Raw genomic sequence first — 16,249 nt, 5'->3', positions numbered from 1 at the left:
CATTATAAGCCAGTCAGTTTGCCCTTTTGAACCGTGACAATGGCAGCTTCTTTATTATTACCTTTGTTATCATTAGAAGTGCTAATTTGGCGCCCTTTAAGATTACTCTGACCTATGCTTTCTGACCCTTTACCACCTACACACATGTAAGCATATTACAACATTGCAACTTTTGCTCTTGGTAGTTTGCTGGCATTTGTTGTCCTAATGAAAAGACAGACTATGCGTCGTTTTGTGCTCTGTGTGAGTCAGACTCTGTCTTAACTTAAAATACAGTTTAACAGACTAGATTACTTCCCTTAATTGAACATAGTTAGGGAAGCCAAGTATTTGAAATTTTATACAACCTCAAATTGGTTCAGTGTCAGTGAATTAGGGAAAATTACTTTAATCACACAAAGGAAAAACTTATTTCTACGACATTTTGATGCATCAACTGGGTTATTTTCAATAACTGGATATTTGCCTTGTTCTGAGCCAAATAAAACATGGCTCTGCTTCCTCAAAGGCCTTCCCAAATTCATCACTTTACTAGAAGTCTGACCAGTTGTTGAACTGTCTGGGGAACAGACAGTTCAACAACTTTCAGATCAGCTCCTCTAAGGAGCCTCTAGGCGCTAGCAAGTATGTTCTCTGTTTTTCCACTGGTACAAACTCTGCACCAACTCCCCCCCAAAAAACATGTTCTTAGTTAACACCAGTTTTCTGCTGAACTAGAGAAAAGAACCGCTATAGTCAGATGTAGAAGTGGGTAATAACTAATTACTTTTACTCAATTACATTTACTTGAGTAACATTTGTAGAGCAAAGATAAAACAAAACTACTTTTACGAGTGGTCGTAGTTTTGTTGTTAGTTGTTGCAGATTGTCACCATCAGGATACTGACTATTCCTAGTCTTTTTTTGCAATCAGAAAGAGGTTACGTCTGTCAATGCAATCAGAGTCGACTGCGTCTCACTGAATCCACAAATGGCATTTCCAAATGTTCTTTAACACTGTAATTTTTTTTTACATTCACAGGTTTTGCTGAAGAGAGATCAGCTGATTAGGGCTGCAATTACAACAAGGTTCACAAGCACTGCTTCTCGTTTCAAACGGCATCAATAAATTAAAGTGGTGATATCAAGGCATCTGTTTGCAGGGATGAATAATGTTATTTATTGAATTAAATTGTCTTCATGCAATGTGATCCTTTGCAAGCATAGAAAAACACAGGAGGAGAAGGGTCAACCATTAACTGCTTGAGATATTTATAAAGTTGTGGTTTCACTTCCAGAAGTTAAGCCATTAAACCATTTTAGTAGACTGTAAGTTCTAGGCCACAGTTCTCAATTGTAGAAAGGTAGACATCTACCTTCAGGTCGGGAATCAGTCTCTTCTTCAAGTAAACGGCCGGATGGAAGGGGAAACGAACAGGTGAATTTAAGCCTCGCCGGCATTTTTATGGGCACTGCTCGGCGTTCGGGTCTCCCAAATGGGCTACAAAGGGTTGTTGGGCAAAAGCATGTCTGTATTCCCCCCCTGGACTTGTTACTGTGCACACAGCCCAAGCAAACACACACACAACCCATGTGGGACACGTTTCTACATTCAGTGCATGCCACAATCCAGACTTCCCTGTCTCCTAATTGAATCAAGAGGCAATGTGTGGGCGTTTGAGGTTTGAAAAACAGAAGAAGTGTGGGGTGTGGGGAGGCTTCACAGGACGGCTGATTGTGTGTGTATAAACAGACAAAAAAATCTAATTGTTGGACTCCGTGTGTGTATAAATGCAGTCACGGAAGTATGTTTATGTGTGAATACTGCTGAGCATGATAAAATAAACTTGGGTGAGTAAGTGGTGAATCAAAATTGTTGGCCTTCATGGCTGGTGATAAAGTCAAAAACTGTTTTGCTGTGTTCTGTACAAGTGTTATCGTTAAAAGGGATTAATGAATAACAAGTCTGAAAAGATTTAGCGATATTGAAACATCACATTATTTCTTGTCAAAAGTAAAATCTATCTTAGGAAGCACTATGCAGTTTGTATCTCAGCACGCAACTTCATAAAGGTGAGTGCCCACACGGATGCCGGGGAGTTTTATTTTTCAGTAAGAGGATATCTTAGGTTGCCTTGTTGTATTTGCATCGTTGATAAACAGAAGTCTTCTGGTTGGGCTGGCTTTCAACACTTACAATATACTGGGACTGGTGAAGTTTTCACCACTTTCAAATCACAGTTTAGCATAAAGACCTGCTGTGTGAACATAGCCTTAGACTGAGACAAGCTTGAAAACCATAATAGACTGGCCTTGAATACACTTGACTAGAGTATTCTACATTGATTACAGCGTTTACAAAGGATTAGTCATGATTTTTAAAATTCCTGCCCTATTTTTAAAAACAAAATCTGACATTGTATTCATAAACTCAGCATTGTGTATCATCTCATGAGGTAACACAATCATTACAGTTCTAGGAATATCCCACTGGCATAATATGTAATCACAGAAAATAAGTCCAACATGAAGCTCTACCGACTGCACGCACTTAAGTCATTGAAGTGCGATGAAATCTGATTCTGCGCAAAGATGAAGGGATTAGGGGGAGCCAAGTAAAAGACACTGAGTAATGATGAATACTGTGATCATCTGCTGAAAAAAGAGAAAACGTAAAACAGCAATGAAGATCAAAGTGACCACAACAGAAGCCCCAAACCTCCATGAAGCCCACCACCTCATCATCACAGAGTGATGTGGTTTGTCTTACAGGAGGTTCCTATACTTATTACGGGTATTATATAAACTCCTCATGTGATCACGTTAAAGTATATGAGCTCTATCATCCCTTAGAGATCAGATTCGTAGCCTGTTTGTGAAGCTGATCTGATCATTTTCTTCATTAGATATTTAGTGCGTCATTTATTTTCGCAAAGGTCTTTAACCTTTTGTTATACTCGCTTTATCTCGACTGAAATTACTTCATGAAGCCAAGGACAATTTCACATGCGTCTTTAAATCCACCATATAATCATGATCACATTCTTAGATCACTCCAAATGTTATTCATGACTGTATTACCTCAAACAAAAGCCAGTTAAATATGAGAGAGAAAGAGAGAAGAAAGATGGGTTTGAGAGAAGAAAATGCTGAAAAACAGCCTGTGAGAAACAGAGTGAGAAACAGACAGCAAGGAGAGAAATGGAGTGAGAGTTGGATGGAAAAAAAAGAAAGAAAAGCAGAGGAAGAGAATTAAAGAAACCACAACAGAAGCTCAAAGTCCTTAAAAGCCCCCTTCTCCTCATGTTGGTGGGGTGTGGTGTTGGGGATTTGGCTTAACTTCCTACAGTGCAGCCCCTTTCTAAACATCTCATATATACATCCAGTCAGGCACAAAGTTACAGCAAACCACATCACAACTGTTCATGAGAGCGTGTGTGTTTGTGTGGGTGTGTAAGCTCTCCGCTCAGCTGCTCCCAGACTCACAGAGAGCGTTTGCTGCCTGAGCGTGTCAGAACTGTCTCTTGATCTCATCTGTCTTTTTATTGCCTACTCCCTGTTTCTTCTCTCATTCCTCTCTCTTCCTCCCTATGTACTTCCTTCTTTGTCCTTCATTTTCTCCTTTCAACCCCAACAATCCCACTTCATATTTCTACTTAGACTGTGACTATAGCTTGCAGTTGCTTTGACAGCATTAGTTTTAAGTTCATGAGAATAAAGGTCGTTCTTTTCCCTGTCTCCTCACAGTCTGTATTTGTGTTCTCTCTGGGCTCCTTGCAGACTTACTAAAGTCCTCTGTTTAAGGAAGTAAAGATGGGTTTGTCTGATCCATGGTATGGGTCATTTGTGTATTGGATTTAGTGTAGGACGATGAATGCTTCATTTTGGTTTATGTAACAGTGCCTCAGCTCTACAGTGGGAAAATGTTTGTTCAACCTACCCTCCTCTGACTCTGTGCCATCTGTCAGAGTTTCACATTCAGTCCTCTTAAATTTCCAATAGCACCTTTTCACCAAGATGCAATGAGTTTTGGGTTTCGTAAAGCTTTTGACCTGCTAATAGCGAAATTTGCCAATTCCATCTTTTTTCTTTTAGAACTGCATGAGACATGATGAGTTTTTCTTCTGCTATGAGTTTTAATAAATTATTTTATATATTGGTAAGAGGGGTGTCTTAAAACTGCAGGTGTGAGAGAACAGCTGCTGTGAAACCTGATTTACCGTTTAGGGTAGGGTTAGGGTTAGGGCTACCCTAAATGTGACTCATCCATAAGAAATAAAGCTGAGAGATCAAAATGATTAAACAAATCAATTTTGTTCAATTTCACAGACTTCCTGTTACCTGGCTTTCGTCTTGCTCTCTCTTGTTTTGTCACAGCTTGAATAAATTACAAACATCTTGTGAAGTCATAAAGTAATGGTTTCTTTTTAAATAGCTTCTTACATCGTTGTGGTTTCTTTAACTTCATTTTTTAAAACCTCTGTTAATGAAAAAGAAAGAACTAACTGAGTCTCCTCCCTGCATCAAGAGTGTCCACATTAAAGAGTTTTTTTTGTAGCTGTGACCTTGAAGCACTTAAACTTGATGCATTTGCTGATCAGTAAAAGATTGAATTCTTTTAGTTTCCAACTGGTCGGTTACTCATTGTAGCAGATCAAGCTGAGAATTGTCCTATTCTGATCCTGTGCACTTTTATTGTTGCCTCTTGTTCTTCTACTCTCATACTCATAATGTGCTGTTAGGATTTGCCTTGTGTAAAAAATGTCCACAGAGTAAACTGAAAAGAAAAAAAAAGTGTACTTAACTTCTTTATGGAAGAGCTTAAGTATGTGCTTGCATTTATTTGCCAAAAGGTAAGTATACATATTTGGTAAAAACAGAGTTCTTTTGAATAATGGCCAAAAATAATCAACAAAATGGGATTTAAGTTTGAACTGAACTTTATAGACCTTCTATTCCTGTCCATTAAAAAAAAAAAAACACTTCTTTTGGAAAACTTCAAATGAAAAAACTCACCAAAATTGTGAATTAAACTTGTTCTTTCTTTACCAAAATTCTTGAAAATGATTATTTCTTTTTCAGTCTGCTAGCTCTTTAAACTTTAACACATTTACCAACAGCTGTGGAGTTCTTATAGCTTATACCCACAAAGCAAGAGAAAGCTATTAACTTTATGGTGCCCCATCTAATTTTTATCTTTTGCATGATCCACACTTGGGAAAATTTTAGTTCTCGAAAACAAAGTAATGGAGATGTGGAGCTGTGGAAACACTCAGCACATACACAGCAATTAAATGGTTTTAAGATGTTAAATCTATTAGTCATCAGTTTCTGAGAAGATTTATTGTGAAAATGTCCAAGATGACCTGCGAGAAGTATTATTTACTTCTCAGAGCTTGGAGCTCTTGACAGTCTTGGAGTGAAATGCTGAAGTCAACGTGTGAAATTGAATTTTCCTTCTCTGTTGATAATCAGTACTGCGGCATAAGCAGCCGTCATGATGATAAAACTCAGATGTTGATTTTTAAGAGCTGACATGCAGCTGGGAAAGTCTGTCGCCACAACTCTCTCAGCTTTGAGTCCGATCAGAAGTACGGCTGAATTTTAAACAAGATTTTTGTTTCTAAAGATTAATTCACAATCTGGAAACTTTATTAAAAACCAGTTTTACTTGTTCTTTGCGAAAGAGTTATGACTAAAACTATTATTAACTTGTAAAAAAAAAATCAGCTATTTCTTAATATTTTACAGGTTTGTGTATGGGTTTTCTCAATACACTTTGGTACGACTGGTCTTTTGAGGACATTCATGATCTAGACAAGTGGAAATGAGTTTGATGCCTCTGAAGTAGTGACCAAGTTTGAGCTCCAGATATTTTAAACAATTTATTTAAAGTCAGTTTTATTTTCAAACTAAGCCCTTGAGCCTTTAAAAATAGTGGCGTTACAAGTAAGTGCATTGTGATTTCTTTCATTAGAGGGAGAGAAACCATAGAAAAAAGAAAAAAAAGAAAGAAAAATCTATGTTTTTATTAACTTTTTTAAAGTAATGAACCTGCAGTATTTTTTAAAATATTAATCACATGTTATCTATGTAGTAAGACGTCAAACAGACATTCATCTGCTTTCGTTGCTGTTTTCTTGTGACTAATGTTGGCATTTGAATTTGTTATTATTGTTAATTTATTATCTAGACAAAAGTCTGGGCTCAGTTTTGGATGCCCATCCAGCAGCTGGTTATGTACTTTAGCTGTGACGCTAAATAAAGACACTATTATGCATAAGTGAGGTCCTTTACCATTAAGCCAAGTTTCTCTAACCACCCATAAACATGAAAATAGTTCATGTGTATCCATGCTGGTACAAATGTCTATATCTGTATCACTTGTGGTCCTGACCTCAGTTCCTTCTCCTTCAAACCAACACTGTGTATGAGTCACTATCTTTTAGCCATTTATATATTAGAGTACAGACAGTAATGTTAGCTAGCTTGGTTAGCTAGCTAGTTTCATGAAACGTGCTCTCTTTCGCACCCCGCCTTACACACACACATATAATGGATGTTATCATTGTCCATTATTGACATTCCATCATTACTGTTGTGAAATTGATGTCAATTTATTTTAAAAATGCTCCACAAATTGTCACAAATGTTCGACAAATTGTTCTAACTACGTTTAAAAAAGTTAAAATTGTAAATATTTCAAACATGAAATAATTCTTATTTGAAATAAAACACAGTAGAAAGTACTATACAAAACATTATGACAAAAAGTAGCAAAAAAAAAGCACATTGATTGTAACAAGGGCCAAAAAAGACCCACTCACAGAAGACTGTATAGTCAATCATTCACGCATCAGAGGGTTAAAAAAAATAATTACCACATTCTCATTATATTTTCACTGTTATATAATGCTTTCAATTTCAGTAAAACACTTTGCCATCAACTTGAATTTAATCTTTTTCTTAGCATTTGATAATTGTGCATGAGTCAGGCCTTCTGGTGTGCTAACTGGATTTTTTTTTCTTTCCAATTCTGCCTCAGGTCTTGGACATTTAGTGGACCAGAAAGCTGACAGATGATGCTCATGAATGATGGATGATATCTTCTTGGTGCCAGTTGAATGCATTATAAGGCAATGATACGGTAATTCCAGTTTCTCCACCCAGAAACTTGGTGCTTATACTGTCTGAAGAGCAGCTTAGAAAAGCTACAACCTACAACCACATGGTTGCTCATAAAAAGATGGGGATGCATATTATCTTTTATTTTATTTTCTACTTTTATGTTACAAAATAAAAAAAAAGTACAAGACTTAATTTACGTAGTTTTTTCAGCAGAATGTTCAAGATAAATCTATATTTATCTTGAAATATATATATTTATTTTCTACATAATTTTGGAATGTAAAGGAAATCCAATGTTAGAGTATTTCAGTTGGTAAAAACCCACATTAAGCAATTGTTTTGATATGAAGTGCCCAATTTATTGGCACACCAAACAGTTGACATTTCTTTGCCATTTACATTTCTCAAGGGAACTTCAAATTGTCTCCCTGGGAAATAAAGGTGACATCATGGTATCATAAGTCAATATCTTTAACTTATGAGGTTTTAAATATATATATATATATATATATATATATATATATATATAGATATATATATATATATATATATTATATATATATATAGTATTAACCTGAACTTAGCTCAAGTTCAGGGGATTAGCAGATAGTTTTTAAGCAGATTTTGATCTCAAATATTCCCATTCAGCTGTAATCACTAACTGCAGTTCAAGGTCTCATCTATCCACAGGAATTATTCTCCATGTTTGTTGCTAAAATAAATATCTGAACAAAATAGAGTCCCACAAAAATGGGAGCAACATTGTCCTGTTTGAATTAAGTGTCTCCTGTTGTCACAATAACACCCAAGGTGTATAGACCCAATGTTTTTTGTGCGTGCAGATTCATGTGCTGTAGATTTGTGTTTGAGTATGGAAACGTATGCAATTATTATGCTGGTGTGCGCCTCTGTTCCTACTGTAGTATGTAGGTCACCAGTATATTCCTGATGAAGTGTCGTCCTCTGGAGAACCATACAGAGCCTAAATTAGATACTATTATCTCTCTGTGTGGGTGTGTGTGAGAGAAAGGGGGGGAGAAAGTGAGAGTGAGATAGACAGCGCTATCAGACAAAAGTGCCGCAGGCATGTGTTTTCAGTTTTGTGCACATACATGCTTTCACATGTCAGTGTGGTATTGTGATTATGCATGTCCATTTATGTGTATAGGTGTATGAAATTGCAGACTATCTCAAATATAATGTACTTATGTATGTGCAGCAAAATGACAGTCATCATCAGGCTGGCTTGCTGATCCTTCCTGTTATGACTGACCTGTAAATGTAAATGTCAGTCTGTGATTTTTAATAACTCTGAAGTTGTAAAATCTGTCCTTTTTGCAACAGAAAGCTTGCTAACTGGTTACAGGGTTAGAACTTTGATCTAAAAAAGAAGAAAAAAAAAACATACAGTGGCTTTTACATTTTAGAATGCCTGTTTTCTGAACTGTAAGTAAAATTAGCAGGTTTGTTCTGGTAAAGATGTTTGTGCCATCTGCTTTAGCTTCAGCATTCAAGGCAGTATCTATCATTGCTTGTGTGGCAAAATTCACTTATCTGCCTTCACATTTAAATTGGATGAACTCAATTCTTGTCACTGTTCAGACCAAATACACGAAAACCAGATTAAATTTTTTTGTTTGTGCAGTTTTGGAAGCTTTATTTATTTATTCGTTTATTTATTTATTTATTTGTGAAATTGCAGTTTAAATGTCCACCTTCTTATCCATTTATACTCGGTGCAGATTTGTTCTCGGAATCAAAATCCACCACTCTATATTTTATGTAACATCCTTCAGCAAAATGTCATCGGCTATACCAACTGATCCGGGACAGTTTTTTGAGACACTGCACAGCCCATAATCCTCTCTTCATTTCGAGATGTCTACATCTCTAGTCAGTCTACTGTCTGTTAAGTCGCAGGGACAATACCACATATGGCCAATCTGTCATACCAATTTGGAAATTTTTCCAGAGCTAAGCCCCAAAAGTTATATCCAACCTGAGAGGAATGAATAGGAGTGAGAATGTCTGCCTTTGAAAGGCTTCATGCTTTGACCAAATCATATGCTGTCACTCCTATGCCTTAGAAGGCCTGCACTTTTCATCAAAGCCCTTGATGGCTACCTTTCACAGCGCTGTCGAATACACCCTGTGAGCATCCCTCCCCCTTTTCCTCCCATCCCCTCCCAAATCTCTTTCTTCTTCCCTCCGATGTCTACTACCCCTTCTCAGTGTCCCCCGCCCCCCACAATCTTCCATTCCCCTTGTCTTTAATCCCTCTATCCGTCTCTCCTTCCCTTCCTCAATCAAACCCTCAAATCCCTCCAGTTTTTTTCTCCTTTTTCCCTCTGTGTCTGTGTGACTTCAGTTCTGTCAAGGTAGATGAAACAAGAGAAATTCAAATTCATCACAGTCATAACTTGCCATAATAATCAGCCACTCTCATTCCTCCCTTGTGGTGGCAGGCCAATGTTGCTGGCCCCCTTTTTTGGGGGGTGGTTTATTTGCATATTTGTTTCCCCTTTGTTTCTTTTGATGAATTATTTACCATAGAGAAAAATGACAGCGGAGATCAGTGATGATTGCCGTCACGGGTGCTGCTCTTTGTAATTGTTCTCCTTTTTTGCTGATTTTCAATCAACTTTTTTCATGCAGACTACAGATGAGGAACAGGGAGGAGAACAAAAGTTACACATACATTTTAGCATTTCTGGTGAAATCTTCCCCTGTCTACAGGGATTGCGGCTTCCATTGTTGTCATAATGATTAGAGTTGGCAAAAGCAGAAAAAAAACACAAAATGTGCTCACACACCTCCTACACAAAGGACAAGTTAGATGAAAACAAACGCATCCTGTTCTTGATTACCTAACTACTAAAGATACCTAATTGTAAGGCAATATGCTACAAATAATAGTTTACCGAAGACATTAATTTTTAGTTAAGTGCAAACTGAGCTGGTGGAAGCTTAAGCATCAGACCACACATGTCAGTGCAACAAAATACGATCTTTAGCAGAGTAATCACAGTAAGTTCTTTGCCTTGACTGTAATCCTCAGTAGCTGTGTTCACAGAGTGTTTCAAGGATATGCGCCACACATTTTCAAACACATAAGCAGGCACACATACATACACCGCCATCCTGTCCCTGTGTTGCCCTATCCAAGAATAACAATGCATAATTCATGCATTCTCGTCTGCAGACAAAAGTTGCCGTTTGCATTTATTATTTATTGAAAACAGCTCACATGATGAATCCTTTAACAAACAGACTAAGCGCTGCACCTATTTCTTCCCCTTGTGGTGTTTGTGATTTGGTATAGATTTATATTTTTTTATTTATTTATTTTTTTTGTTGTTGTGCATGGGCTCATTAGCTGAAATTGGGATGTGAGAGAAATGGGAAGGGGAAAGAAGATATGGAAAGGTGCTGGAGAGAGGGATGGTTTGAAGAGAGAAATTGGGCCCAAAGAGTTAATACATCAGTTTTTAAAAGGTCTGGATGAATGAGGGACTTGACTTATTAAGCAACCTAATTCATTTAACAATAATTTATTTTTTTATTCTTTTTTGGCACACAGTTTTATTTCAAACTTCAGGACTTCTCTGGAAAAGTCTTTCTATGTTCTCTAAGATATAATTACTATATGTTTCTTCTGAACAGTTTCAATAAGGATGGGAGTAATTGTTTAAGACTGAAAGGAGCATTTGCCAATTGACCAAGAGTTTGTGATATTCTTTCTTTTTTTTTCAGACTGCCAATTAACAGCTTATCACCCATGCAGAGTAAGTTTAATATTATTATGCTGATGCCTTTTATATTTAGAATTTTCTTCAATGGGTAAAGACACAATAATGTTGGTGATTTCTGTTGAACAAACTTAAAAATTCAATTTGGAGTAGCAGCGATTAAACAGTTGATACGATATGATAAGACATTAGATGAAATAATCACATCAGGATGAAAGCTGGCAGTCCAGACATGAGCAGGGAAAGAATCTATTTCTAATGGCTGCCATGGGAAAAAATAATGAATTGCATAGATTTAGGAGATTGGGAGATTTTTGCTCAGCAATGTACCTGATGCTCTGTGCGTGCCTGTCCATATCTTTTTGGTAAATGTATCCTGTCCTGATAGAACAAGATTTTCTTTAGTTTCTCGAGCAAATGGGAAACATTAAAACCAGGTTTTCTTGCATTCGAGAAATAGTTGCAAGAGGTGCAGAATGAGCACAGATATTGATGATCTACCAAAAATTCATAAACAGTTAACTTAGAAAAGATAAACTGTTTGTACAGGAAGGTTTGTATGAGACGTGGAATGCAGCGGAAAGTTGTAGACGTAATTCTCCAGACACACTTATGTAGCCTTCTAACTCTGATTCACCTCCATTAAATGGTTACATTTTTGCTGGTTTTCTGTGGTGTCAAAAGATACACAGGTAGTATGTAATGCTCCAGCATCACCTCTATGGAAGTTGTATTATCGGTTAATAGACACGAAAAAACAAATAATTTAAATTTGAGAAGAAAAAAAAAACCCTCCTATGGTCTGATATTATATGTAGGGCATTGACCTGTCCTTTAATTTCATTCCTGATCCAGTAGAACATTAACTTTCATTACCCTCCTCCCAGTTTGCACAAATCACTCTCAATGCAAATACGTCTTAGATTTCATGTTTTGCTTTGGTTTGTATCTAAGGAGATACAAGCACAATTGGCATAGCAATAGTTGGTAGGTAATCAGTTTTGCATAGTAACCTACCACCGAAAATAACTTTTGATTTTATCTGTTTAAATATTATCAAACCAGCTGGTTGCCCCATTATATTTTTGTTCCCCTTTGAGTACGAGATAATACAAAGCAAATTCAAAATGTCTTGAACCATATAGTTTAATCAGCTTCAAAGTGATAAATCTATTGAACATATGGAATTGGTCAAGGAGCAATAGGTCCACCTCATTTCACCTGTCATCTTCAGTACAGTAGTAAAGAGCTGGCAACTATGGCTAATTTTAACATTAGTGTCATTCAGTAACCACACATATGCGCAAGACATTTAAATGTTTGCCGATTGTGGTCATTCAAAAATGTAGGACTTTAGTGTCTTAGAAAAAATTATGATCTTAAAGACTCACAAATCACAAGTTCCACAAAAAGTAATCATATCCCTTTGTAAACCTCCTTGGAGTTTATCACCAAAACAAAAGTTTTTAAAAAAAGACAAAAAACAAAGAGGAAATGCCATGCGGATTGCTTAGAAAGTCATTGACTAAAATTTCATTAACCAAATTCCTGTTAAAATTAAAAGAACTGACTAATTGTATAAATGAATCCAGATTACATGCAATATTAACATTTCCAGATTTGGTAAAAAATAAAATAAAATAAAATAAAATAAAAGTTGAGCTGTCTTCTCATTTCTTTAGATGCACATATTTATCGACACGGTAAGATGAAGGAATGGAGAACAAAAACAAGCAACAAAATTGAAACAACTTGTGACAAAGTGTACTCTCTCAAACTTCAAATCACAAACTGGTTTCCACTCAGGGGCCACTTTTTAATAATTAACCGGTTCTTCTGTTACAGGCCCCTGTCATTGTGGCTCACATTGGCAGAAGACCACCTCACAGGGATTTTCCTCTTCACCAGGTAACCACAAAGAGGAAAAGAATCACATTATCCACATGTACAGTGCCCTCATCCGCCCACACACGTAAGCCCTCTGCACTACACAGTGCTGACCACCACCGAGGCAGGAAACACAGAAACGCGCACACACGCATAGCATATTATCTTTATGAGGTGTTATACATCGGTGACCACCAACACAGGGTCTCAGTGTTCCCTAATCCACACTGCGTCTGGAAAGGCCGCTTCATGCAGTTGAGGGATTACATTGTCGGATTAATGAGAGTTTTAATTTGAGTCATTGTTGGAACTGTTGGCCGTAAGAATAGGTGGGGAAATAATACCAGTACTTTCTGAATGAAATTAAATGTGAAATACCTTCAACTTTCATCTTTTATTTTAGAAATAAACCAGAAAAAAAGGAAACTTTGTAAGATCAGAAACTTTTTTTATTTTGTTTTGTCTAATAGTGATAAAAATATTACTTTGAAAAGTGTATCTGATTTTACCAGACATTCATTTGTCAAGAAGCTAAAAGGCCATAGTTGTTCAAATATTATACACAAAAAAGCGACAGCTTTTGAAAACTGTTAAATTAAAAGAACATGGCATCCTCGTTGTTTTTCTATGTGAGTTCTGTATTAATACAAAGAATTTGAATTTTCAGTATCAGATGATCTACTGTTGAAAATAAACATTCAAAGGGAATGTGTGGCCATTGACAACACAGAAATAGATGTAAGCATTTTTCCCACAAAGATCTTATACGATAGAGACCTTTTTGAAATCTTGAAGGAAGCAGGTGAAAAGGTCAAAAGTCTCTTCGCAAATGGGATTTGACTGTTGAAAACATGTTTTGATGCAGGATGATAAAAACAACTATAATATTATATAAATTTAAAGGAAGCGTCAACCCACAACTAAAACGGTGAGGAAACAAGACGGCTCACGACACAGCCAGAGCACAGAGGTTGCTTAAAAGATCCAAGTTAAGAAAATGCTTAAACCAGTTTCATATTTTATGTTCCTATTCTCAGTACAAAACATGGAAAGATGTCTCCAGTCTGTATGAAATCAGAAGCAACTCGCAAAACTATGACTTGCTAATTTAAGACGATCTATTCTGGTGACTTCTGTTGAAAGAACATGCCATGCACGACATGCATGTTCAAATCTATATTTATCACTTTATGAATCACAATTCATAAAGTGATATAAATTCACTTTATAAATTCATAAAGTGATAAATATAAGTGATAAACTTTGCTATTGTTCATTTTGTCTTGGGTGGACATTTGTGTCTGAGTTTGGCTTCTGCAGTGTAAAATCACCACTCTTTGTTAAGCTGTGGTTTCATTCTCTGCACCCTGCTGCATTTTTTCTTCTTCTTTTTTTTTTTACATACAATTTTCTCAATTTGGGTCATGATGGTAAACATAAATGCCTTTTGATAAATCCCTGAAAACCACTGAAAACAGTTGAAAAAGTGATACAAAATGTCCTTCAACATTTTATGTACAGCGACTCCCAATCATTTCCATCTGAATGTCAGTTTACGGATTCATTTAAATATTATCCACAGTTTGGCTTAATCTTGTTTTCATTTTAACTGCTGACCTTTAAGGTAGTAAATAGCAGAAACCTTCCATGAAAAAGCTAAATAATGCACAGATATCAGAGACATAGATGCATTAAGTCCCCTAAAATGGCGCAGAACCATAAATCAAGTTGGATAAAGAATACTCTAATTTTATCATTCTCATGAGGAGATCGCCCAATCGAACATAAAACTGACCATTCTTTTTCTTTTTTTTTTTTCTCTCTCATTTGGTTCCCAAAGCAGAACTAAATGGCTTTCTTTATCTGCTGTTTGTCATTTTAATTTGTCCTTTAAATTAAACACAAAATTTAACATATGTATCAAACAGGAGAATATGAATTGCACAATCATCCATTTTTTTCCTCCTTTTCTCATTTAAAGCTTGTGGAACAAATGAATTTAATTATTAAGATTAAATGAAAACACTCGTACAATCAGCTTCTGGATAGGCTGCTGTTTTACCGGTTTCAAACTGGGAGTCACTGCTGAGTTCCACATGTAGTCCAAACTGCATTTATTTAGAAAATTAAACAATTTTATTCTTTTGATTTTAGTTGTGGACGGTGCTGGCTTTTAAGTAAAAGCTCAAATTGAGTTCAAAATTAATTTCGAGCTAAAGGCAAAATTGTCGACCACTGTAATTTTTTTTTGAAGATCATTTCTGTCTGAAAAGGTTTTCCACTATTCTCGCCCTGCAGAAAGTTGCAGTGAGCATTGGATCATATGATGAATGCTCATCTGATACTTATATATTGTTTTACTTCACAGCAGGGCTGAAACTGAATTATCCATGTCCTTTGCACATTTTTACTTTTCAGTTCAAAACCTTGCTCATTGTCTATTCACTTTTGTAACCCAGGGACAATATTGCCTAAGAGCCATAATTTCGAAGTTTTAAGTATGTGGGTGAAATACATGACATGCCAGCATCACCTTTTAATGTATTTGTTAGAATTGCATGTTGGTGTGTGAGCATATGTGACAGATTTACAAAAATTAAAGAATATTTGGAAGATTTCTATACAAAAATGTACAAACCCCTGCACAACCAGTCAAAGCCAGTAGGACATTCTCAGACATTCAGAAAAGCATCAGCTGTTATGATCCAATAAAAAAAAAAAGTTACCATTTGGACGGTGCTGTTAACTACACAATTTGTTGGTTTCTCTGGGATGTGATTAGAGGTCATGTTTACAAACCACTGCTGTACATGCATGTCCATTAAAGTGAATTCAGGAATTCACAGCGGCACCTGTTTACCCATGCAAAAACTCTGAAAAGCTTCAACACTCTCAATGAGTCGTCAGGTTCAGACAAAGCTGTGCATCTTTGAAAGGGGATTAAAAAGCTGCCTTGTCAGCAGGAGAGGTCTTCATAACAATGAGCTCACAAGATTCATACAAGAAAAGTTCTTCAAAATTGTCAACAAATGTTTTGAAAACATGAACTGTAAATGAACCAGGCCACTTCTCTGTTGCAAATTGGTGATTACAACGCAGACAAAGGCAGCATGATAGACATTATGGGCATGTATAGAGGGGAACTACGTGAAGTCACAGCTCAGACATTTCATTGTTCAGTATCTCGGTAATGCTAAATCCATTTCTGTGGTAAACAAATTTCCATGTGGAGAGGTGGAATATCTTTTATACTTCAGTAAATAACTCAAAACCTTTGAGCTTGGACAATACTAGACATTGAGATCTCCCAGAAATAAAAGGTAAAGGCTGGGAGGGCAAATTAAAGAAAGGTGCACTTAGTGAATGCAAAGTGTTTAGCCACACATTTTATTTAGTGGATCTATACCATTTGTTAAGAACTCCTATTAGAACTTGTTGAAAGTCCATTGGCCTTTTAATGCTGATTCAAAGTGGCATTCTAAGTATGCATCCTGAAATCTAACATA

The 16,249-nt window shown here is 36.4% G+C and overlaps 1 long non-coding RNA gene across 3 annotated transcripts in view; it reads left to right on the top strand.

Moving 5' to 3' along the window:
* LOC129367588 (uncharacterized) overlaps nucleotides 1-16,249 on the top strand; it is a 111,062-nt gene that overhangs the window by 74,538 nt on the left and 20,275 nt on the right. For all 3 annotated transcript variants that reach the window (XR_008606723.1, XR_008606722.1, XR_008606721.1), the window contains 2 exons: nucleotides 7,025-7,126; nucleotides 12,702-12,764. This is a non-coding gene — a long non-coding RNA (uncharacterized LOC129367588). The remainder of the gene's footprint in view (nucleotides 1-7,024; nucleotides 7,127-12,701; nucleotides 12,765-16,249) is intronic.

This window comes from Poeciliopsis prolifica, unplaced genomic scaffold, assembly GCF_027474105.1.
Source record: "Poeciliopsis prolifica strain line A6 unplaced genomic scaffold, Auburn_PproV2 SCAFFOLD017, whole genome shotgun sequence".
NCBI lineage: Eukaryota > Metazoa > Chordata > Actinopteri > Cyprinodontiformes > Poeciliidae > Poeciliopsis > Poeciliopsis prolifica.
Note: the sequence above shows the minus strand (reverse complement) of the source record. Positions and strands in the feature narration are given on the sequence as shown.